This window comes from Artemia sp. Qi Xiang Cuo, chromosome 12, assembly GCF_049724085.1.
Source record: "Artemia sp. Qi Xiang Cuo chromosome 12, ASM4972408v1, whole genome shotgun sequence".
Classification (NCBI taxonomy): domain Eukaryota; kingdom Metazoa; phylum Arthropoda; class Branchiopoda; order Anostraca; family Artemiidae; genus Artemia; species Artemia sp. Qi Xiang Cuo.
Window position 1 is genome coordinate 22775168 of NC_142805.1, and position 27067 is coordinate 22802234.

General features: G+C 35.5%; 1 protein-coding gene across 2 annotated transcripts in view; it reads left to right on the plus strand.

Moving 5' to 3' along the window:
- LOC148945903 (beta-1,4-mannosylglycolipid beta-1,3-N-acetylglucosaminyltransferase brn-like) overlaps positions 1-27067 on the plus strand; it is a 206318-nt gene that overhangs the window by 108984 nt on the left and 70267 nt on the right. The gene's annotated exons all lie outside the window — the stretch shown is intronic.

Here is a 27067-nt window from a genome sequence, read left to right on the forward strand (position 1 = left end):
TCCATGGAGGATATTGTCAATTCTTCAAAAACGTTCAGAAATTAAATAAAAAAAACAAGTTTTTTTTAACTTAAAGTAAGGAGCGATATTAAAACTTAAAACGAACAGAATTTACTCGGTATATGAAAGGGGATGTGCCCTCCTCAACGTCTTGCTCTTTACGCTAAAGTTTTTTTTTTTTTTTTAAAATAGAGTTGTGAGAAAGTGTCAAACCTTAGCGTAAAGAGCAAGGCGTTGAGGAGGAGACAGCCCCTTTTATATACGGAATAATTTCTGTTTGTTTTAAGTTTTAATACCACTCCTTACTTTCAGTTAAAAAAAACTTGTTTTTTTCATTTAATCAGTATCAGAAGAAACGCTATAGCGTTGCCTATAGTGAAAACCATACGGCTCCAATGTTTTATTATTTTTTTTTTCAGAGGCACTTCATATGGAAGGGGTCAGTAGTGTCATATTAATTACCATGAATTACACATGGAATTACACAAGAACCCTACAAGAATATGGTCAAAAGTGTATACAATACGAACGATACATTGGAATTGCGCAAGAAAAACCCATGCTTGAGACACTGTATTTACACGTGAACATTGCAAAAAAAAACGAGATATTTATTATAAATTGGAACAATATCAATCTTTGGAAATGGTTAACGATAACAAACATGTTTTCAACCAGATGGGTTTTTGAAAGCACATTCAGCATGGCGTGTGTTATTATTTTTTTTGGCAATTGACGTTTTTTCTGATAACAAGTAACATTCATTGCGATCGTGTAGGTGTTTGTTATCTGAAACCTATGATTTGGGATGCTATTTGTTCTTTTCAGAGCAAGGATTCTTAGTCTCTCATAGGTGTGTGTTGTATGAAACGTACAATTTGGGGTGTGTAGTTTGCTATTTCTAGCTTTTATTAGCTAGGTTTCATAGACTTTTTTAGGTGTGTGTTCTCTGAAACCTATAGTTTGGGATGCTATTTGGGCTTTTCAGAGCTAGGTTTCTTAGTCTCTCATAGGTGTGTGTTGTCTGAAACCTACAATTTGGGGTGGGTAGTTTGCTATTTCTAGCTTTTATGAGCTAGGTTTCATAGCCTTTTGTAGGTGTGGGTTGTCTGAAACCTATAGTTTGGGATGCTATTTGGGCTTTTCAGAGCTAGGTCTCTTAGTCTCTCATAGGTGTCTGTTGTCTGAAACCTACAATTTGGGGTGGGTAGTTTGCTATTTCTAGCTTTTATGAGCTAGGTTTCATAGCCTTTTGTAGGTATGTGTTGTCTGAAACCTATAGTTTGGGATGCTATTTGGGCTTTTCAGAGCTAGGTTTCTTAGTCTCTCATAGGTGTGTGTTGTCTGAAACCTACAATTTGGGGTGGGTAGTGTGCTATTTCAGGCTTTTATGAGCTATGTTTCATAGACTATGGTAGGTTTGTGTTGTCTGAAACATAAAGTTTGGGATGCTATTTGGGATTTTCAGAGCTAGGATTATTAGTCTCTCATAGGTGTGTGTTGTCTGAAACCTACAATTTGGGGTGTGTAGTTTGCTATTTCTAGCTTTTATGAGCTAGGTTTCATAGCCTTTTGTAGGTGTGTGTTGTCTGAAACCTATAGTTTGGAATGCTATTTGGGCTTTTCAGAGCTAGGTTTCCTAGTCTCTCATAGGTGTGTGTTGTCTGAAACCTACAATTTGGGGGGTCCTTTTTTGGAACCAAACTTCAACGTGTCGTATCTGAAAACAAAAGCTTGGTGATTAAAACGGGCTTTGTCTAATTCTAGCCAAAACTCAGAATTGATAGGGGGCAAGATGGAACGATGCCACATTCTGTGTGTTTTTATCTAAGCCTTTCAAAAAACCCTTATTAGCTCAGATTTTATAGGAATAGTTTTATTTTTCGATCCGAAAATAGACTAAAGTTTCAGATTTGAACCAGAGAATTGTATTCACCATAGTTTTCTTACATCTTTGGAAATCATTAAGGATAACAAAAATTTTTTCGACCAGATAAGTTTTTGAAAAGCACATTCAGCATGGCGTGCGCTATTTTTTTTTATCATGAACCCTTTAGAGACCAATTTGATCAACTTGGAGAAAGTTCAAATAGAATTGTTAGTGATATTGATACTAGTGCGTAAACTACAAACTGACAAAAAAATATCCAGAACTTTTTTTTTCTTATAGCCTTGACTTTGAAGACATTTTTTCATCTTAATTGGCTTTAGAAATATCATGCAAAATAAAACTAGTGAAATAATTTAGGTTTTATGACAATTTTTTTTTTTTTTTTTAATGCAGTAGTTTTTTAGTAAGAACACTCGATATCCTAAAATGGTCTGATTAAAACTTTTACCTTGAGCATCGATGTTGTTAGCATAATTTCAAAAGGATAATTTATGAGTGCTGGCGTATCTGATGAAATAATTTAGGTTGTATGATAAATTTAATTAATTTTTTTTAATACGGTAGTTTTTCAGTAAGGACATTCGATATCCTAAAAGTGTTTGATTCAAACTTTTACCTCAGGAATGGGATTGTCTTGAGGGGAGAATTTTACATGGAAGAGGTGGAGGGTATTTTTACGTAAAAACAACTTCAAGCGTGCCGAGCCCCCCGCGATCAGAAATTAAATTACAAAAAAAGTTTAGTCAACTGAAAGTAAGGACAAACATCAAAACTTAAAAACTAACAGAAAATAGAGGCTGTTTCGAAAAGATGTAGGATTCAATAACTTTAGTGCTGTCAGTCAAATGCTATGGGTTTGATAAAATTGTCTGATTATCGAAAAATGAAGAAACACCTTCCAAAAGTCTACAGGAATGGGATTGTCTTCAGGGGGGATTTTCCATAGAAGAGGTGGAGTGTATTCTTACATGAAAACCACTTCAACCGTGCCCAGCCCCCCCGCGATCAGAAATTAAATTATAAAAAAAGTTTCTTCAGTTGAAAGTAAGGACCAAAGTCAAAACTTAAAAATGGACAAAAAATATAAGATGTTTCCAAAAGATTTAGGATTCATTAACTTAGTGTTGCCAGTCAAAAGCTATGGGTTTGAGAAAATTGTCTGATTATCGAAAAATGAAGAAACACCTTCCAAAATTCGACAGGAATGGGATTGTCTTGAGGAGGGGAATTTTCCATAGAAGAGATGGAGGGTATTTCTACGTGAAAACAACTTCAACCATGCCCAGCCTCCCGTGATTAGAAATTAAATTATAAAAAAAAGTTACTTCAACTGAAAGTAAGGAGAAAGATCAAAACTTAAAAACGGATAGAAAATAGAGGATGTTTGCAAAACATTTAGGATTCATTAACTTTAGTGTTGCCAGTCAAAAGCTATGGGTTTGAGAAAATTGTCTGATTATCGAAAAATGAAGAAACACCTTCCAAAAGTCGACAGAAATGGGATTGTCTTGAGGGGGGAATTTTCCATAGAAGAGGTGGAGGGTATTTTTACGTGAAAAGACCTTCAACCGTGCCCAGCCCCCCCCCCCCCCGTGATCAGAAATTAGATTATAAAAAAAAGTCTTCAACTGAAAGTAAGGAGCAACATCAAAACTTAAAAACGGACAGAAAATAGAGGCTCTTTCCAAAAAATTTAGGATTCATTAACTTTAGTGCTGCCAGTCAAAAGCTATGGGTTTGAGAAAATTGTCTGATTATCGAAAAATGAAAAAACACCTTCCAAAAGTCAACAGGAATGGGATTGTCTTGAGGGGGGAATTTTCCATAGAAGAGGTGGAGGGTATTTTTACGTGAAAACAACTTCAACCGTGCCCAGCCCCTCGTGATCAGAAATTAAATCATAAAAAAAATTTCTTCAACTGAAAGTAAGGAGCAACATCAAAACTTAAAAACGGACAGAAAATAGAGGCAGTTTCCAAAAGATTTAGAATTCATTAACTTTAGTGTTGGCAGTCAAAAGCTATGAACTTGAAGAAATTGCCTGATTATCGAAAAAAATGGAGAAACACCCTCCAAAAGTCGACAGGAATGGGACGGTCTTGAGGGGGGAATTTTCCATGGAAGAGGGGAAGGATATTTTTACATGAAAACAACTTCAACCGTGCCCAGCTCCCCGCGATCAGAAATTAAATTATAAAAAAGTTTCTTCACCTCTTGAATACACAATACCGAAATTTCATTCAACTTTCATGTAAGAAAATTATGGAAAATACAATTCTCTAGTTCAAATGTGAAACTTAAGTCCAGTTTTGGATACTCATAATGATGAGGACTGATGATTCTAATTCAACATTTTTTTTCATAAAAACATACTATTTTTTTTTAAACTTCGAAATTATTCAACTTTATTTTTTTATTTTATTATTTTTTTGTATGTATCGTAAAATGACAAAATATGCTTACGGTTCTAACAATTGTACTCTATGATTTCTCAGAGACACGATGCGGCTTTCCCACTGGTACTCTATGGCCGGTTATCGACACTACCTAGTTTATTGCATGCATTAAATCAGTATTTTTTACGCAGTGGAACGATAAACACATAAGTCATATCTTTAAAAAAAAGTGAAGATGGAACATTTTAATAAAGTGTGTTCACATGACAATGTTATTGTAGCATTAAATGCCAACAAGGAGAACTATTTAAACTATGAAACAAGGACAAGTGGTAGCACTATTGGAAATGTATGTATGCATTGTCATGACAGTAAGGAATTAAATTTCTTTGGAATACCGAAAAGATTCCATTGTACAAATGGTGGATATGCGAGATTGAGATCTCCGGAGATGATTGCACTCAAAGAGAATGCCAACATAAAGATATTCGTTGATGATAGAGGACAACTCCTTGCTACTGTTGCAGGTTACAAATTGCCAACTAACATGTGTTAGCACCTTCTTTTAGTTATTATCATTCATCGGAGGGTCAATAAAAGAAAGACATACTCTTCTACTAATAACTTAAACCATATATTAGCAAAGTCTTGGAACTGTTATCTATGTAAAAATGATGTGGTAATATACGGTGAAATTGCCAAAACAATAAAAAGGGCATTGTCAGAAAATATCACTATGGAATATCAAGATGAATTGATGAAAAACAAAGCGCCAGCAAACGTTACTACCATTAATCAAACAGTCGATGAATCAAATAATAGCAAAGTATATTGTATGAAACGATTGATGAAATTGATGAAACGTATATTGAACCTGTTGGTGACACACCAGTAAAAATTGTTTATGACTCAAAATGGAATAATGATTATTCTACCGATTACGAGTTAAGAGAAGACAATAGCTACAATATCAAGAGAAAACATAGTGAACTATTTTATGGAACAGATTCAAACTGTCCAAAGTTGATCATTGATATTAATAATGTATCATAATATATTTTTGTATTAATATTCTACATGGCATTATTTCATTAAAAGTGTATTATGCAATACATTGTTACGTTTTCATTATTTTTAGAGTAAGCTAGCATATCAAACGTTTAGAATGTCTATTAAAACATTGGAGATGTAAGAAAAGGAATTCGCATACATCTATTGTCAGACACATGGGATAACATTGTTCTCTAAACGGTTCATGATAAAAAAAAATAGTTTAGGACAAGAAAAAAAACCTAAAATAATGTCGTGAAATCATTTTCAACACTCAGAGCAGGGAGGTGTTGGGATTGAATCATAGAGAAACATCGAATTTACTTATTTTTTTTTAAATGTGAATCAAAGACGTTTTGTTCTTTTCATTATATTTGAACTTTCTCCAAGTTGATCAAATTTATCTCTAAACGGTTCATGATAAAAAAATAGTTTGGGACAAGAAAAAAAACCCCTAAAATAATGTCATGAAATCATTTTCAACACGCAGAGCGGGAGGGTGTTGGGATTGAATCATAGAGAAACAACAAATTCACTTAAAAAAAAAGGTGTGTGTGTGTGTGTGTGTGTGTGTGTGTGTGTGTGTGTGTGTGTGTGTGTGTGTGTGTGTGTGTGTGTGTGTGTGTGTGTGTGTGTGTGTGTGTGTGTGTGTGTGTGTGTGTGTGTGTGTGTGTGTGTGTGTGTGTGTGTGTGTGTGTGTGTGTGTGTGTGTGTGTGTGTGTGTGTGTGTGTGTGTGTGTGTGTGTGTGTGTGTGTGTGTGTGTGTGTGTGTGTGTGTGTGTGTGTGTGTGTGTGTGTGTGTGTGTGTGTGTGTGTGTGTGTGTGTGTGTGTGTGTGTGTGTGTGTGTGTGTGTGTGTGTGTGTGTGTGTGTGTGTGTGTGTGTGTGTGTGTGTGTGTGTGTGTGTGTGTGTGTGTGTGTGTGTGTGTGTGTGTGTGTGTGTGTGTGTGTGTGTGTGTGTGTGTGTGTGTGTGTGTGTGTGTGTGTGTGTGTGTGTGTGTGTGTGTGTGTGTGTGTGTGTGTGTGTGTGTGTGTGTGTGTGTGTGTGTGTGTGTGTGTGTGTGTGTGTGTGTGTGTGTGTGTGTGTGTGTGTGTGTGTGTGTGTGTGTGTGTGTGTGTGTGTGTGTGTGTGTGTGTGTGTGTGTGTGTGTGTGTGTGTGTGTGTGTGTGTGTGTGTGTGTGTGTGTGTGTGTGTGTGTGTGTGTGTGTGTGTGTGTGTGTGTGTGTGTGTGTGTAAGGTGCATTCTAATTCATATAAAGCAGCATTCTAAACCACACATCATAATATTATAACTTTAACAAATATCATCTCTCCACTTTTCAAAAATCAGCATCACAAAAAAACACATCTTGAATTATGTATTTATTGTATGCATTCTTTTAGCCCAAAATATTATTCTTTCTAAAATTGCTTGCTCTTAGCTTTGGGGATAATCTTGCTCAGAAACATTGAAATCAGAATTTAAGAAAGTTGTTTCCAGACATAACCTTTAGCAAATTTTTGATGCCTTTGCCTAGCTAGTAATCCCTAGAAGCTTATAGCTGATAAGCAACAAGAACTAAACATGACCATCTTTTCTGCTATTAAACAAACAGTAACAAGTATTGTCACTTGACAGCAAAGAGCAACTTCAAGCCCTAAAACAAATTGAATTTATTTGGTATAGAATACAATATATGAGTCTCACTCCCTCCCCTTGTTGTTGTATAAAATTTGGAGTGTGCTTATTTGATCAGAAATTGAGAGTTGTAGTGTCTTTTAAAATTCAAAAGTAATAGGAGAGTAACCATTCTCCGTTCTTCAACCTTGTTTGACATCCGGTCTCTGTAACCCCTTAGGACATCTGTTCAACATTGCGAGGTTGTCCTTTTGTTCAGAATGATAGAAAATATAATTGAATATGCATCCAAGGATAACATACTATAATTCCTAAGGCGCTGGGGTTTGGGCCGTAAATTTTGTGAACTTAGATTCTTTGCAGATATTTATTACAGTGTAATCACCAAGCTTTTGTTTTCAGATACGACACGTTGAAGTTTGGTTCCAAAAAAGGACCCCCCAAATTGTAGGTTTCAGACAACACACACCTATGAGAGACTAAGAAACCTAGCTCTGAAAAGCCCAAATAGCATCCCAAACTATAGGTTTCAGACAACACACATCTACAAAAGGTTATGAAACCTTATCTCATAAAAGCTAGAAATAGCAAACTACCCACCCCAAATTGTAGGTTTCAGACAACACACACCTATGAGAGACTAAGAAACCTAGCTCTGAAAATCCCAAATAGCATCCCAAACTATAGGTATCAGACAACACACACCTACAAAAAGATATAAAACATAGCTCATAAAAGCTAGAAATTGCAAACTACCCACCCCAAATTGTAGGTTTCAGACAACACACACATATAAAAGGCTATGAAACCTAGCGCATAAAAGCCTGAAATAGCAAACTACCCACCCCAAATTGTAGGTTTTATACAACACACACCTATGAGAGACTAAGAAACCTAGCTCTGAAAAGCCAGAAATAGCAAACCACCCACCCCAAATTGTAGGTTTCAGACAACACACACCTATGAGAGACTAAGAAACCTAGCTCTGAAAAGCCCAAATAGCATCCCAAACTATAGGTTTCAGACAACACACACCTACAAAAGGCTATGAAACCTATCTCATAAAAGCCGGAAATAGCAAACTACCCACCCCAAATTGTAGGTTTCAGACAACACACACCTATGAGAGACTAAGAAACCTAGCTCTGAAAAGCCCAAATAGCATCACAAACTATAGGTTTCAGACAACACACACCTACAAAAGGCTATGAAACCTAGCTAATAAAAGCTAGAAATAGCAAACCATCCACCCCAACTTCTATGTTTCAGCCAACACACAACATTGACAGACTAAAACCACTAGCACCGAAAAGCCACAATATCAACACTAACTCAAGTTTTCAGTCAAAGTACACCGACATACGGTTATGAAACCTAGATCATAAAATATAGAAATAGAGAACTATCCACCTCGAAGTGTAGGTTTAATACAAAACACACAAATGAGAGACAAAGAATCAAAGATCTGAAAAGCCCCAAAATCATCCCACAAAATAGGTTTCAGAGAACATACACCTACAAAAGGCTATGAACAATTGCCAAAAAAAAAAAAATAATAACACACGCCATGCTGAATGTGCTTTCAAAGACCCATCTGGTTGAAAACATGTTTTTTATCGTTAACCATTTCCAAATATTGATATTGTTCCAATTTATAATAAATATCTCGTTGTTTTTTTTTTTTTTTTTGCAATGTTCACGTGTAAATAAAGTGTCTCAAGCATGGGTTTTTCTTGCGCAATTCCAATGTATCGTTCATATTGTATACACTTTTGAGCATATTCTTGTAGGGTTCTTGTGTAATTCCATGTGTAATTCATGGTAATTAATGACACTACTGGGGTCGTCATATAAACTTCAAAGGGGACTCATTCGATTTGAAATCGAAATTTCTAATGCCCTTTTTAAGGGTCAAAAGTGATTGGAAAGCAACTAAAACCCCTTCCACAGATAGCCATTTTGTTCTACGTAGTTGATTTCCAGATAGAAATTATGTTTTTGAGGAGGACACTCCCCCTACAGCCCTCAGGAGGAAAGGTTGTAAGTTATAACCTGGGGGCATATAAGGTTTGTCGTAGAAACTTCAAAAATGGCTCATTCGATTTGAAATTCAAAGGGCTAGTGCTCTTTTTAATAGTCTAAAGTGATTGGAGGGCAACTAATTCCCCCCCCCCTGACTTCCACCTTTTCCCCAAACATATCCAATCAAAATTTTCAGATAGCGATTTTATTCAACGTAGTTGAATATACTGGAAATTAGGTCTTTGAGGATGAACCCCCCCCCCCACAGCCCTCAGGACAATGACTGTAAGTTATGCCCTGGGGGCATATAAGGTTTTCATAGAAAAAGTTGTCGTAGAAACTTCAAAAAGGGCTCATATATCTGGAAATCTAAATGGCTAGTGCCCTTTTTAATAGTCAAAAGTGATTTGAAGGCAACTACCACCCCTCTCACACCCACCTTTTCCCCAAACACATCCAATCAAAATTTTGAGATAGCCATTTTGATCCACGTAGTTAAAAGTCCTGGAAATTATATCTTTGAGCAGAACACTCCCCCCACTGTCTTCAGGGTAAGGGTTATAAGTTATACCCTGTGGGCATATATGGTTCTTATAGAAGGAATGCTCGTAAAAAATTCAGAGAGGGCTCATTTGAATAGAAATTGAAAGTTCTAGTTCATTTTTTAAGCGTCAAAAGATATTGGAGGGTAACCAGCCCCCCCCTGCCCCTTTTTTCTAAATGAATCTAACAAAAATTTTGAGATATCTATTTTGTTAAAAATAATTCAATGATCATATAACAAAAACTCCAGTGACGACAAAATCCCCCAGAGTCTGGGGGCAGGCGTTGTGAGTTATTCCCTGGGGGCATATATGGTTCTTATGGAAGGGATGCTCGTAAAAACGTCAAAGAAGACTCATTTGAGAGACACTTTTTAAGAGTCGAAAGAGATTGGTGGGCACCTAACCCTCCACCCCCCCCCCCCCCTCTCCGTGACTTTTTTCCTCAAACCTCTACGATAGGAACTTTGAAGAAGCTTTTTTTTGTAGAAATAGTTCAAAGACCATATAACGAAAATTCCGGGGTCGACAAAGCCCCCCAGGGCCCGAGGGCAGGCGTTGTAAGTTATCCCCTGGGGAAATATGTGGTTCTTATGGAAGGGATGCTCGTAAGAACTTCAGAGAGGGCTAGTTTGATTGGAACTCGAAAGTTTTAGTTCAATTTTTGAGATTCAAAAGAGATTGGAGGGCGACTAGCCCACCCTCATGCCTCTGTTTCCCCAAATGTATCCAATAAAAATTTTGAGATAGCCATTAAGTTAAAAATTGTTCAAACGTCAGATAACAAAAACTCAGATGTCGACACAACCCCCAGGGCCCGGGGGCTGGCGGTTTTGGTTATGCCCTCGGGCATATTTGGTTCATTATGAAAGGGATGCTCGTATAAACTTCATAGAGGGCTCATTTGATTGGAAATTGAAAGTTTGAGTTATTTTTTAATAGTCAAAAGAGATCTGAGAGCCACTAGTCCCCCTCATGCCAACTTTTTCCAAACCCATCTGATGAAAATTTTGAGATAGCCATTTCTTTAAAAATAGTTCAAAGGTCGGTTAGAAAAAACTGCGGTGTTAATACAACCCCCCAGGGCCCGGGGGATGGCGTTCTAAGTTATGCCCTAAAGGCCTATATGGTTCTTATGAAAAGAATGCTCGTTTAATATTTATAGAGGGCTCATTTGATTGAAAACTGAAAGTTCTAGTTAACTTTTTAAGAGTCAAGAGATTTAAGGGCAGTTGCCCCCCCCCCCACGCCCTTTTTCCCCAAACCCATCAGCTACAAATTTTGAGATAGCCATTTTCTTATAGATTTTCCAAAAATTAGATAACAAAAACCCCGGTGTCAACACAATCCCCCAGGGCCCAGGGGGAGGCGTTGTAAGTATTGTCCTGGGGGCGTATATGGTTCTTATTAAAGGGATTCTCTTATAATCTTCAGAGAGGGTGCATTTTACTGGAAATTGAAAGTTTTAGTTCACTTTTGAAGATTCAAAAGATATCCCAGGGCAACTAGCGCCCCCCCAAACACCCTGTCCCCCCAAGAACATCCGATAAAAATTTTAAAATAACAATTTCTTTAAAAATAGTTTATAAGTCAGATAAGAAAAACTCCTGTGTTTTTCACTCCGGACCCCAGGGCCCGGGGACAGACGTGTAAGTAATGCTCTGGGGACATATATAGTTTTTATGGAAGGAATGTTCGTTAAAACTTCGGAGAGGGCTCATATGATTGGAAATCGAGAGTTCTAGTGCCCTTTTTAAGAGTCAAAAGTCATTGGAGGGCAAGTAGCCCCCCCCCCCAAACCCTTTTTCCCAAAATACATCTGATCAAAAATTTGAGTTAGCCATTTTGTTAAAAATAGTTCAAAGATCATATAACAAAAACCCCTTTACGTGTGGCCATTTCTTTAAAAATAGTTCAAGGGTCAGATTACAAAACTACTGTGTCGATGCAACTCCCCAGGGCCGGGGGCAGCCGTTGTAAGTATTGCGCTGGGAGCTTATATGGTTCTTTTGGAAGATATGCTCGTAAAAACTTCGGAGAGGGCTCATTTGATTGGAAATTGAAAGTTGTAGTTCACTTTTAAAGAGTCAAGAGATATTGGAGGGCAACTAGCCCTCCCTCCATGCCATTTTTTCCTCATACCCATCTGATAAGAACTTTGAGAAATCCTGTTTTTTAAATAGTTCAAAGATCATATAATGAAAACTCCGGGTCGAAAATACCCCCCCCCCTCGGGGCCAGGAGGCAGGCGTTGTAAGTAATAATCTGGGGGCATATATAGTTCTTATGGAAGGCATGCTTATATAAACTTCGGAGAGGGCTTATATGATTGAAAATTGAGAGTTCTTGGTCACTTTTTAAGAGTCAAAAGAGATCGGAGGGCAACTACCCCCCCTCCCCTCTCCACATCCTATTTTCCTCAAACCCATCCGATAAGAACTTTGAAAGAGCCATTTTTTTAAAATGGTTCAAAGATAATATAATTAAAACTCCGGGGTCGACACAATCCTTCAGGGCCTGGGTTAGGCGTTGTAAGTTATGCCTGCGGAGCTTATATAAATGTTGTGGTAGGGATGCTCGTATAAACTTCAGAGATGGCTCCTTTGATTGGAAATCGAAAGCTCTAGTTCAGTTTTTAAGAGTCAAAAGATATCATAAGGCAACTATCCCCTCCACGGCCCTTTTCCCTCAAATGCAACCGATAAAATTTGAGATAGCCATTTTGTTAAAAATAGTTCAAAGGTCAGCAAAAAATAACTCCGGTGTCGACAAAACCACCCAGGGCCTGAGGGAAGGTGTTGCAAGTTATGCCCTGGGGGTATATACGGTTCTTATGGAGGGGATGCTCGTATATACTTCAGAGAGGGCTGATTTGAATTGAAATTGAAAGTTCTAGTGCAATTTTTAAAAGTCAAAAATAATCGGATTTCTCCCAAATCCATCCGATACAAATTTTTAGATTATATTTTTTTTAAATAGTTCAAAGGTCATATAATAAAAACTTAGGTGTCGACAGAGCCCCCCAGGGCCCGGGGGACAGGCATTGTAAGGTAGGTCCTCGGGCCGTATTTGGTTCTTATGAAAGGGATGCTTGTATAAAATTCAGAGAGGGATCATTTGAATGGAAATTTAAAATTCTAGTTCTTTGTCTCAGAGTAAAAAAGATTAGAGGGCAACTAAACCCTATTAATAAAAATTAATAAATACTAATGTCTTTTAGGTGATCGCTTTAACTGAACCGTGGTCAAAAGATAATAACTCGCAATTACTAGATATTCTTGGTTACAATTTGTACGTAAGAAATTGAGAGTATTACCAACATGGAGGCCTAGCAGCTTATATTCAGGCTGATTATAAGGTTTCAATAAGAGAAGATCTTACAATATATAGAGAGAAAGTTTGCGAGTGTTTCGTTCTACATGTCATTAGAGAGAATTTCAACTTTTGTATTGTTGTACTATATAGACCTCCGCAATGCCTGTTCCAATAATTTAAGTAGAGTAGTAGGTTATACTTCTAGTACTTTTTGTTCCTTCCTGTGCTATTTGGGAGATTAAGTTCCTTGGCACCTTTCCAGAGCATGTACTTATGGATTTGAGTAGATTATGTTCCTTCCTATTCTATTCTATAGAAGCTCTACACCTTTTCAAAGAGAGTGAGTAGCCCCTCGCATCTAGGTAATACTTCTATAGAAGCTCTACACCTTTTAAAAGAGGGTCAGTACTCCCTCACACAGTTTGACATACACATTGTAAGAAACATGCAAAACCTATAAAGTGATTAAACACGTTTTGAAACTACATGCTATTTGCTTGCCTTATGTTCCATTGGTACCTTTCCAAACAGTGATAAAAAAAAAGAAAAAAAAGATGTTTAGCAACTTCATTCATTGTGATAGTGTATAAGGTTTCAAACCTACGCCTGAGGCACTAAAGTTTGACATGCACATTGCAAAAAAAAGCGAGCAGTACGAGCGAGGATTTCCCCACACAAGTTTGTTTCAACTCCACGTTTTTTAACCAGACTGGTTTTTGAGGAAACATCCGTTTTTTAGGGGCAATCAGAGACAGCGGAGGTTGCTCAATATACGATAACTTGATTGGTGATTGGTTACAAATAAAAAGGAGTGATTTACATTCGTCCTTGAGATTTTGTATAAAATGCATATACCTTACGATTAAATTTTCATAATGGTTTAACATATCATGGATAATACATTAAATATTATTGACATGGAAGTTATGGATACATCAATTTACAATGTAAGTTCAGTTTACTAAATTTCTTAATTTATTTCCAAATAAAATTATTTTACCACTCCACTAGTAAATTCAAATTTAGGGGTATAGCCCCCCTCCCTCGCCCAACAATACAAACTCTAAAATATGATGATTATAGTCGCTAGAAAACGTAAAATACGCACTTTGTAACCCATATCTTCCCTCCCCTCTTTTTACAAGTTTAATTCATTACAAAATAGTTCTTTTTTGTTCAAAATGTCCCTTTCCCATCGTGCATTTAAAATGTGTTGTCTTTTTCCGCTCTAAATAAAACCACCTGTGTTTAACCTTTTTTACAAGAGGGGCGATTTCAAAACAGCCTTTTGCATGCGAATTATCTGAAATTACTAATACCACATGTTTATGGACACCGGCAAGGGTTTCCTTGACAGAGAGAGATTCTATTTTCAAGTGTATTTGATGATTAAGAGGGTTTTATAAAAATACGAGGCGAAGGAGGGGAGTAATGTATCAATTCTAACACCTTCGTTGTAAGGTGAAAAACAAACTATTTCGCCGCATGGAAAGTACGGGCGGAGGAGGGAGTCTGTGTACAGACACGTAGACCCTTTGACATGGAAACTAATGCGCTCATTCCGACACGCAACCCTGAAGTTTAGTGTTTGGTTAGCTTTTAATTATATCATATTTATGGCGGACTATTTTTAGATCTATATTTTAAATCATTGTATTGGATTTGATGCAGCGGGGGGGGGGAGAGGGGGATTCTTTGTGCAGACTAATTTTTTCTTCTGTAAAAAGGGGAATTGTTTTTCCATACTAAATTTTGTCTTCTTATTAAGGAGGAAGATTCCTACAATTACTCACCCCCTCAAAAGAGAGCCAAGGCTAATGGCGTTACTCCAATGCAACAAGTGGAGACAGCTGGTCCATCGGGAGCCACCTATGATTTGGAATTTGTATTTTGCTATTTCTGGCTTTTATGAGCTAGGTCTCCTAGTATTTTGTAGGTGTGTGTTGTCTGAAACTTTTGATTTGGGGTATGTAAATTACTATTTCGGGGTTATCTGAACTAAGGTATCTTAGTATTTCGTAGGTGTGTGTTGTCTGAAACTTAAGACTTGGGGTGTGTAATTTGCTATTTCCGACTTTTCTTAGCCATATTTCTTAGTATTTCGTAGGTGTGTGTTGTCTGAAACCTATGATTTGGGACCTTTAGTTTGCAATATCCTGCTTTTCTGAGCTAGGTGTCATAGCCTTTTGTAGGTGTGTGTTGTCTAAAACCTATGATTTGGGATGCTATTTGGGCTTTTTAGAGCTAGGTTTCTTAGTCTCTCATAGGTGTGTCTTGTCTGAAACCTACAATTTGGGGTGGATAGTTTGCTATTTCTGGCTTTTCAGAGCTAGGTTTCTTAGTCTCTCATAGGTGTGTCTTGTCTGAAACCTACAATTTAGGGTGGGTAGTTTGCTATTTCTGGCTTTTCAGAGCTAGGTTTCTTAGTCTCTCATAGGTGTGTGTTGCCTGAAACCTATAATTTGGGGTGGTTAGTTTACTATTTCGGGCTTTATGAGCTAGGTCTCCTAGTATTTCGTAGGTGTGTGTTGTCTGAAACTTACGATTTGGGGTATGTAAATTACTATTTCGGGCTTTTCTGAGCTAGATTTCCTAGTCTTTCGTTGGTGTTTGTTGTCTGAAACTTATGATTTGGGATGTGTAATTTGCTATTTTTGATTTTGCTGAGTTAGATTTCTTAACCTTTCATAGGTGTGTGTTGTCTGAAACTTATGATTTGGGATGTGTAGTTTGCTATTTTTGACTTTGCTGAGCTACGTTTCTTAGTATTTCGTAGGTGTTTGTTGTCTGCAACTTATGACTTGAGATGTGTATTTTGCTATTTCCGGCTTTTATGACCTAGGTCTCCTAGTATTTCGTAGGTGTGTGCTGTCTAAAACTTATGATTTGGGGTATGTAAATTACTATTTCGGGCTTTTCTGAGCTAAGGTTTCTTAGTATTTTGTAGGTGTGTGTTGTCTAAAACTTATGATTTGGGGTGTGTAATTTGCTATTTTTGACTTTGCTGAACTAGGTTTCTTAGTATTTCGTAGGTGTGTGTTGTCTCAAACTTATGATTTGAGATGTGTAATTTGCTATCTCCGGCTCTTATGAGCTAGGTCTCCTAGTATTTCGTAGGTGTGTGTTATCTGAAACTTATAATTTGGGGTATGTAAATTACTATTTCGGGCTTTTTTGAGCTAAGGTTTCTTAGTATTTCGTAGGTGTGTTTTGTCTGAAACTTATGATTTGGGATGTGTAATTTGCTATTTCTGACTTTTCTTACCCAGATTTTTTAGTATTTCGTAGGTGTGTGTTGTCTAAAACTTATGATTTGGGATGGTTAATTTGCTATTTCCGGCTTTTATTAGCTAGGTTTCCTAGTCTTTCGTAGGTATGTGTTGTCTGAAACCTATAAAAATAAACTATTTCCATAAAATCTGAGCTAATAAGGGTTTTTTTGACCGTAAACTCTAGTTTTGTGTAAGAAAGTTATGGAAAATACATTTCGTTGACTCATATGTGAAACTTAAGTCTAGTTATGGATCGAAAAATAAACTATTTCAATAAAATCTGAGCTAATAAGGGTTTTTGACCGTAAACTCTAGTTTTTTGTAAGAAAATTATGGAAAATACATTTCTCTGGTTCAAATGTGAAATTTAAGTCCAGTTATGAATCGAAAAATAAACTATTTCTGTAATATCTGAGCTAATAAGGGTTTTTGACCGTAAACTCTAGTTTTTTTTTGTAAGAAAATTATGGAGAATACAATTCTCTGGTTCCGATGTGAAACTTAAGTCCATTTTGGATCGAAAAATAAAACTATATCCGTAAAATCTGAGCTAATAAGGGTTTTTGATCGTAAACTCTAGTTTTTTGTAAGAAAATTATGGAAAATACAATTCTCTGGTTCAAATGTGAAACTTAGATCCATTTTGGATCGAAAAATAAAACTATTTCCGTAAAATCTAAGCTAATAAGGGTTTTTGACCGTAAACTCTAGGTTTTTGTAAGAAAATTATGGAAAATACAATTCGTTGGCTCATAGGTGAAACTTAAGTCCTGTTATGGATCGAAAAATAAACTATTTCTATAAAATCTGAGCCAATAAGGGTTTTTGACCGTAAACTCTAGTTTTTTGTAAGAAAATTATAGAAAATACAATTCTCAGGTTCAAATTTGAAACTTAGGTCCATTTTGGATCGAAAAATAAACTATTTCTGTAGAATCTGAGCTAATAAGGGATTTTGACCGTAAACTTTAGTTTTTTGTGTAAGAAAATTATGGAAAATACAATTTTCTAGTTCAAATGTGAAACTTAAGTCTATTTTTAGATAAAAAAATAAAACTATTTCCGTAAAATCTGAATTAATAAGGGTTTTGGACCGTGAACTCTAGTTTCTTGTAAGAAAACTATGGAAAATACAATTCTCTAGTTCAAATGTGAAACTTAAGTCCAGTTTTGGATACTCATAATGATGAGGACTGATGGTTCTAATTCAATATTTTTTTCATAAAAACAAACTATTTTTTTTCTAACTTCGAAATTATTCAACTTTATATTTTTTTTTTGTACGTATCTTAAAATGACAAAATATGCTTACGGCTCTAACAATTGTACTCTATGATTGGTCAGAGACACGATGTGGCTTTTCCACTGGTATTCTATGTCCGGTTATCGACACTACCTAGTCTATTTCATGTATTAAATCAGTATTTTTTACGCAGTGGAACAATAAAAACATAAGTAAATCTTTAAAAAAAAAAAAAGTGAAGATGGAAAATTTTAATAAAGTGTGTTCACATAACAAGGTTATTGTAGCATTGAATGTCGACAAGGAAAAGTATTTAAGCTATGAAACAAGTACAAGTGGTAGCACTATTGGAAATGTATGCATGCATTGTCATGAAAGTAAGGAATTAAATTTCTTTGGAATAGCGAAAAAATTCAACTCTTATGTTGGTGGTTATGCGAGATTGAGATCTCAAGAGATGATTGCACTCAAAGAGAATGCAAACATAAAAATAATCGTTGATGATAGAGGACAACTCCTTGCTACTGTTGAAGTAACACATTACCTACTGATACATCCAATCGTCAGCTTTCGGGTATTAGCATTCAACGGAAGGTCAATAAAAGAAAGGCCTACTCTGCTACTAATTTCGTAAACCATATCTTGTCTACGTGCCGAAACTGTTACCTGTGTAAAAATATTGTGATAATAGACAGTGAAATTGCCAGAAAAATAAAATGGGCATTGTCAGAAAATATCACTATGGAATATGAAGATGAATCGATGAAAAACAAAGCACCAGCAAACGTTACTACCATTGATCAAACAGTCAATGAACCAAATAATACCAAAGACGAAAAGCATATTGAGCCTGTTGATGAGACACCAGTAAAAATTGTCTATGACTCAAAATGGAATAATGATTATTCTACTGATTACGAACTAAGAGAAGACAATAGCTACAATATCAAGAGAGAACATGGTGAACTATTTTATGGAACAGATTCAAAATGTCCAAAGTTAATCATTGATATTAATAATGTATCATAATATGTTTTTGTATTAATATTCTACGTAGCATTATTCCATTAAAAATATTACATTGTTATGTGTTCATTATTTTTAGAGTAATCTAGCATATCAAACGTTTAGAATGTCTATTAAAACGTTGTTCAGAATGTCCGTAGTCAATTTCACAAAATCTAAGTATAAGAGTGATTAAATTCTATATCAACATCCATCTCTCGGATACATAGGGAAAAGTTAACAAAATCTAAATGTTAGAGTGAATAAATTTTATTTATCAAAATCTTTTGTCAGATACATCGAATAAAATTGACAGAATCTAAGTGTCAGACTGAATAATTTTTTGTATCAACATCCTTTGTCAGATACATCAAATAAAACTGATAAAATCTAAATTTCAGAATGAATAAATGCTTTAATAGGGCCCCGCTTCCCGGCCCGCCGCGCTTCCCGGCCCGCCACAGCGGGGACCGCTGCAGTGGGCCGGGAAGCGTCACAGGGCCCGTTGCGGCGGGGCGGGGAGCGCCACGCGGCCCGCTGTGGTGGGCAGGGAAGTGCCGCGGGACCCGCTGTGGCAGGCCGGGAAGCACCGCGGGGCCCGCAGCGGTGGGCCGGGAAGCACCGCGGGAAGCACCGCTGGCCGGGAAGTGGAGCCCTGTTAAAGCATTTATTCATTCTGAAATTTAGATTTTGTCAGTTTTATTTGATGTATCTGACAAAGGATGTTGATAAGAGAAAACTATTCACTCTGACACTTACATTCTGTCAATTTTATTCGATGTATCTGACAAAAGATGTTGATAAATAAAATTTATTCACTCTAACATTTAGATTTTGTTAACTTTTCCCTATGTATCCGAGAGATGGATGTTGATATAGAATTTAATCACTCTTATTCTTAGATTTAGGGAAATTGCTGTATTGTTTGTCTAGGAAGCGACGTCAATCGAAAATGAATGTTAATAAGCAATTTGTTCAATTTTTTTCATAATTTCCTGAATTAAATTTCTGTATTGTGTATCCGAGAGGTGAATTCAAGAAAGAGTTAGTTATTTACGTACTTACTAACTTACTTACTTACTTACTTGCAATTTTTTCATAATGACATAATGACATATCCAACAACGGATGCTGATAAAGAATTTATTCATTCTGATACCTAGGTTTTGTCAATGTTATCCCATGTACCTGAGAAATGGATGTCGATATAGAATATAATCAATCTGATACTTAGATTTGGTCAATTTTATCCGATGTTTTATCCTATGTATCCGAGAAAAGGATGCTGATATAGAATTTAGTCCCTCTGATACTTAGATATTGTAAATTTTATCCGACATATCCGATGAGGGATCGTGTTAAACCATTTATTCATTCTGAAATTCAGATTATACACATGTTATTGGATGTATCTGGTAAATGATGTTGATAAAAAAAAATTGTTTACTCTAATACTTAGATTTTGTCAATTTTATTAGATGTATCTGACAAAAGATGTTGATAAATAAAATTTATTCACTCTAACACTTAGATTTTGCCAATTTTTTCCTATGTATCCGAGAAATGGATGTTGATATAGAATTTAATCACTCCTATACTTAGATTTTATGAAATTGCTGTATCGTCTGCCTAGGAACCGACTTCAATCGATAATGAATGTTAATAAAGAATTTTTTCAATTTTTTTTCATAATTTCCTGAATAAAATTACTGTATTGTGTATCCAAGAGGTGAATTCAAGAAAAAGTTTGTTACTTACTTAATTACGTACTTACAATTTTATCATAATGCCATAATGACATATCCAACAATGGATGTTGATAAAGAATTTATTCATTCTGATACCTAGATTTTGTCAATGTTTTCCCATGTGTCTGACAATAGATGTATGCAAATTCCGTTTCTTACATCTCCGATATTTTAATAGACATTCTAAACGTTTGATATGCTAGCTTACTCTAAAAATATTGAACAAATAACAATGTAATATTTTTAATGAAATAATGCTATGTAGAATATTAATACAAAAATATATTATGATACATTATTAATATCAATGATTAATTTTGGACATTTTGAATCTGTTCCATAAAATAGTTCACCATTTTCTCTCTTGATACTGTAGCTATTGTCTTCTCTTAGTTCGTAATCAGTAGAATAATCATTATTCCATTTTGAGTCATACACAATTTTTACTGGTGTGTCATCAACAGGCTCAATATGCTTTTCGTCTTTGGTATTATTTGGTTCATTGACTGTTTGATCAATGGCAGTAATGTTTGCTGGTGCTTTGTTTTTCATCGATTCATCTTTATATTCCATAGTGATATTTTTTGACAATACCCTTTTTATTTTTCTGGCAATTTCACTGTCTATTATCACATTATTTTTACACAGGTAACAGTTTCGGCACGTAGACAAGATATAGTTTACGATATTAGTAGAAGAGTAGGCCATTCTTTTATTGACCTTCCGTTGAATGCTAATACCCGAAGGCTGACGATTGGATGTATCAGTAGGTAATGTGTCACCTGCGACAGTAGCAAGGAGTTGTCCTCTATCATCAACGAATATTTTTATGTTGGCATTCTCTTTGAGTGCAATCATCTCTGGAGATCTCAATCTCGCATAACCACCAACATAAGAGTTGAATTTTTTCGCTATTTCAAAGAAATTTAATTTCTTACTATCATGACAATGCATGCATACATTTCCAATAGTGCTACCACTTGTACTTGTTTCATAGTTCAAATACTTCTCCTTGTCGGCATTCAATGCTACAATAACCTTGTAATGTGAACACACTTTATTAAAACGCTCCATCTTCACTTTTTTTTAAGATATGACTTATGTGTTTATCGTTCCACTGCGTACTAAATACTGATTTAATACATGCAATAGACTAGGTAGTGTCGATAACCGGACATAGAATACCAGTGGGAAAGCCAAATCGTGTCTCTGACCAATCCATAGAGTACAATTGTTAGAGCTGTAAGCATATTTTTTCATTTTAAGAAACGTACAAAAAAAAGAAAAAAAAAATAAATAAAGTTGAATAATTTCGAAGTTTTAAAAAAAATAGTTTGTTTTTATGAAAAAAATATTGAATTAGAACCATCAGTCCTCATCATTATGAGTATCCAAAACTGGACTTAAGTTTCACATTTGAACTAGAGAATTGTATTTTCCATAATTTTCTTACAAGAAACTAGAGTTTACGGTCAAAAACCCTTATTAGCTCAGATTTTTCGGAAATAGTTTTATTTTTTGATCCAAAAATAGACTTAAGTTTCACATTTGAACCAGGGAATTATATTTTCCATAATTTTCTTACACAAAAAACCAGAGTTTACGGTCAAAAACCCTTATTAGCTCAGATTCTACAGAAATAGTTTATTTTTCAATCCAAAATGGACCTAAGTTTCACATTTGAACCTGAGAATTGTATTTTCCATAATTTTGCTACAAAAAAAAACTAGAGTTTAAGGTCAAAAACACTTATTAACTCAGATTTAACAGAAATAGTTTTATTTTTCGATCCATAAATAGACTTAAGTTTCACATTTGAACCAGAGAATTGTATTTTGCATAGTTGTCTGACAAAAAGCTATAGTTTAAGGCCAAAAACCCTTATAAAGTTAGATTTTACAGAAAGACTTGGTTTTTCCATATATAACTGGACTTAAGTTTCACCTTTGAAAAAGTGAGTCGCATTTTCCATCCTTTTCTTACAAGAAACTAGATTTTACGGCCAAGAACTCTTACTAGTTCTGATTTTATAGAAATAGTTTATTTTTCGATCCATAACTGGACTTATGTTCCAACTATGAGCCAACGAATTTTATTTTCCATAATTTTCTTACAAAAAACTAGAGTTTACGGTCAAAAATCCTTATTAGCTTGGATTTTACGGAAATAATTTTATTTTTCGATCCAAAATGGACTTAAGTTTCACATTTGAACCAGAGAATTGTATTTTCCATAATTTTCTTACAAAAAAACTAGAGTTTACGGTCAAAAACCCTTATTAGCTCATATTTTACGGAAATAGTTTATTTTTATAGGTTTCAGACAACACATACCTACGAAAGACTAAGAAACCTAGCTAATAAAAGCCGGAAATAGCAAATTAACCGTCCCAAATCATAAGTTTCAGACAACACACACCTAGGAAATACTAAGAAATCTGGCTAAGAAAAGTCGGAAATAGCAAATTACACATCCCAAATCATAAGTTTCAGACAACACAAAACCTATGAAATACTAAGAAACCTTAGCTCAGAAAAGCCTGAAATAGTAATTTACATTCCCCAAATCATAAGTTTCAGATAACACACACCTACAAAATACTAGGAGACCTAGCTCATAAAAGCCGGAAATGGCAAATTACACATCTCAAATCATAAGTTTCAGACAACACACACCTACGAAATACTAAGAAACCTAGTTCAGCAAAGTCAAAAATAGCAGATTACACACCCCAAATCATAAGTTTCAGACAACACACACCTACGAAATACTAAGAAACCTTAGCTCAGAAAAGCCCGAAATAGTAATTTACATACCCCAAATCATAAGTTTTAGACAGCACACACCTACGAAATACGAGGACACCTAGGTCAAAAAAGCCGGAAATACCAAATTGCACATCTCAAATCATCAGTTTCAGACAACACACACCTACGAAGTACTAGGAAACCTAGCTCAGCAAAGTCAAAAATAGCAAACTACACATCCCAAATCATAAGTTTCAGACAACACACACCTATGAAAGACTAAGAAATCTAACTCAGCAAAGTCAAAAATAGCAAACTACACATCCCAAATCATAAGTTTCAGACAACGCACACCAACGAAAGACTAAGAAATCTAGCTCAGAAAAGCCCGAATAGTAATTTACATACCCCAAATCATAAGTTTCAGCAGCACACACCTAAGAAATACTAGGAGACCTAGCTCATAAAAGCCAGAAATAGCAAACTACACTCCCCAAATTGTAGGTTTCAGACAACACACACCTATGAGAGACTAAGAAACCTAGATCTGAAAAGCCAAAAAAAGCGAACTACCCACCACAGATTGTAGGTTTCAGACAACACACACCTATGATATACTAAGAAACCTAGCTCTGAAAAGCCCAAAAAGCATCCCAAATCATAGGTTTCAGACAGCACACACCTACAAAAGGCTATGACACCTAGCTCAGAAAAGCAGGATATTGCAAACTAAAGATCCCAAATCATAGGTTTCAGACAACACACACCTACGAAATACTAAGAAATTTTACTAAGAAAAGTCGGAAATAGCAAATTACACACCCCAAATCATAAGTTTCAGACAACACACACCTACGAAATACTAAGAAACCTTAGCTCAGAAAAGCCCGAAATAGTAATTTACATACCCCAAATCAAAAGTTTCAGACAACACACACCTACGAAATACTAGGAGACCTAGCTCATAAAAGCTGGAAATAGCAAACTACACATCCCAAATCATAGGTGGCTCCCGATGGGCCATCTATGTCCACTTGTTGCATTGGAGTAATGCCATTAGCCTTAGCTCTCTTTTGGGGGGGAGATTAATTGTAGGAATCTACCTCCTTAAAAAGAAGACAAAATTTAGTATGGAAACACAATTCCCCTTTTTAAATAATAAAAAATTGCACAAAGAATCCGCCTCCCCCCCCCCCCCCGCTGCATCAAATCCGATACAATGATTTAAAATATAGATCTTAAAAATAGTCAGCCATAAATATGATATAATTAAAAGCTAACCAAACATTAAACTTCAGTGTTGCGTGTCGGAATGACTCCATTAGTTTTCATGTTAAAGGGTATACATGTCTGCACAAACAATCCCCCTCCCTCCCCTTACTTTCAATGCAAAGAACTAGTTTGTTTTTCACTTTACAACCAAGGTGTTAGAATTGATGCATTGATCCCCACCTTCACCTTCAATTTTTATAAAACCTTCTTAATCATCAAATACAATGGAAAATAGAATATCTCGTCTAATTTTGGCCCAAATACAATATCTCTTTGTCAAGGAAACCCTTGCCGCTGTCCATAAACATGTGGTATTAGTAATTTCAGATAATGCGCATGCCAAATGTTGTTTTGAAATCGCTCCTCTTGTAAAAAAGGTTAAACACAGGTGGTCTTATTTAGAGCGGAAAAAGACAACACATTTTAAATGCACGATACGAAAGGGACATTTTGAACAAAAAAGATCTATTTTGTAATGAATTAAACTTGTAAACAGAGGGGAGGGAAGATGTGGGTTTACATAATGGAAAAAAGTGCGTATTCTACGTTTTATAGCGACTATAATCATCATATTTTAGATTTTGTATTGTTGGGGGGAGGGGGGCTATACCCCTAAATTTGAATTTACTAGTGGAGTGGTAAAATAATTTTATTTGGAAATAAATTAAGATATTTATTAAACTGTACTCACATTATAAATTGATGTATACCTAACTTCCATTTCAATAATATTTAGTTTATTATCAATGGTATGTTAAATCTTTATGAAAATTTAATCGTAAAGTATGAGCATTTTATACAAAATCTCAAGGACGAATGTAAATTCCTACTTTTTATTTGTAACCAATCACCAATCAAGTTATCGTATATTGAGCAACTTCCGCTGTCACTGATTGGCCCTAAAAAACGGATGTTGCCTCAAAAACCAGTCTGGTTGAAAAACGTGGGGTTGAAACAAACTTGTGTAGGGAAATCCCCGCTCGTACTGCTCGTTTTTTTTTGCAATGTGCATGTCAAACTGTAGTGCCTCAGGCGTAGGTTTCAAACCTTATACACTATCACAATGAATGAAGTTGCTAGACATATTTTTTTTTTCACTTTGTTTGGAAAGGTACCAAGGGAACATAAGGCAAGCAAATAGCATGTAGTTTCAAAACATGTTTAATCACTTTATAGGTTTTGCATGCTTTTTACAATGTGCATGTCAAACTGTGTGAAGGAGTACTGACTCTCTTTGAAAAGGTGTAGAGCTTCTATAGAAGTATTACCTAGATGTGAGGGGCTACTCACTCTTTGAAAAGGAGTAGAGCTTCTATAGAATAGAATAGGAAGGAACATAATCTACTCAAATCCATAAGTACATGCTATGGAAAGGTGCCAGGGAACGTAATCTCCCAAATAGCACAGGAAGGAAAATAAAGTACTAGAAGTATAACCTAATACTCTACTAATTTATGGATCTATTTGAAGAAAAATTAATGAAACTTCTCATTAACTATATGCCATGTTTTATGGTGGGGACTTTAATATTGACCTTATAGATCAGTCATCTGCTAGCACTGAATTTATTAATAGAAGTCTATCTAATGGGATTCATCCTTGTATAGCTATCCCTACAAAAATTACGGGAACATCAGCTAAGCTTCTGGATAACATCCTTTCTAATGTGCCCTTTAGTCTTCCCAGGATCCTTATCAACGATATATCCGACCACTTTGGAGGTGCAGCTAGCTTTAGAACTGTAACGAAGGTGGCTAAAGGCAAAAATCAAGGATTCCAGTGATCAGTCAAAATGCGATGGTGAAACCTAAAAATGATATAAAAAAGGTGGATTGATATGAGGTTCTAGGTGAAGTTCAGGACACCAATTTGAGATTTTTCTTTATTCTATGAAACGCTGCAAAGTTTAATAAGTCAAGAAGTCACATTGAAGCTGTTTAACAGAAAATACTCAAGTAAAACACTTTGCATTAGTCCTGTGATTTTGAAGCAAATAAATGTAAGAGACAAATTGTATAGAGCTCAAATAATTAACCCGACACAAAAAATTAAGCAATTATATAAAATTTATCGAAATAGGTTTAACACAATTTTAATAAATGTAAAAAAGAAATATTTTGAGAAAAAGTTTAAGGAGGTCGAAGGATGCCTGGGGACTAGTAAAAGAAGTGATTGGATTAAAAATAAATAATGTACCTGATGAATTAATTAGTACAATCGGAGAGACTTTGAATTTTGAAAATGATATATGTAATAAATTTCAGAGTTATTTTTTGAATATTAGTCTGAATCTAGCTATGTCAGTTGTACCTGATAGTGGCGATCCGACGTTCGAGTTCTTACTGAGGGACCCGATTGATGTATCTGTTCACCTTAAACTTGTAACAGTTGATGAAATTAAAAAAAATTATTTATGGGTTGCGTAGTAATTCATCTGGTAGCGATCATATTACTTGAAAAACACTTAAATGTATTTTTCCTGTTATATATGAAGTCTTATGTGGGTTAATTAATGAGTGTTTTCGTCAAGGAAAATTCCCAGTTTGTTTTTAAGTTGCCCGTGTAACCGCAATTCATAAGGGTGGTATTCAAAATGACCCAGGAAACTATAGATCGATATATGTTTTACCCAACATTTCTCATGTTTTAGAGAAGTGTTGTAGAATTAGAATGATGAGTTTTTCGGAGCATCATAAGTTACTGGTAGAGACACAATTTGGGTTTCGTAGAAAAAGACGACGGAACAGGCGATGATTTATTTGACAACTATTAACAATGATGAATTAGATAAAGGTTTAAAAATAAGAGCTATATTTTTAGATCTGATGAAAGCTTTCGACACTGTGGATCATGAACTTCTACTTAAGAAGTGTGAGGTGTATGGTTTTGAGTGAAAAATCATTAAATTTTTTAAGAAGTTTTTTGAGTAATTGTTATCAGTATGCC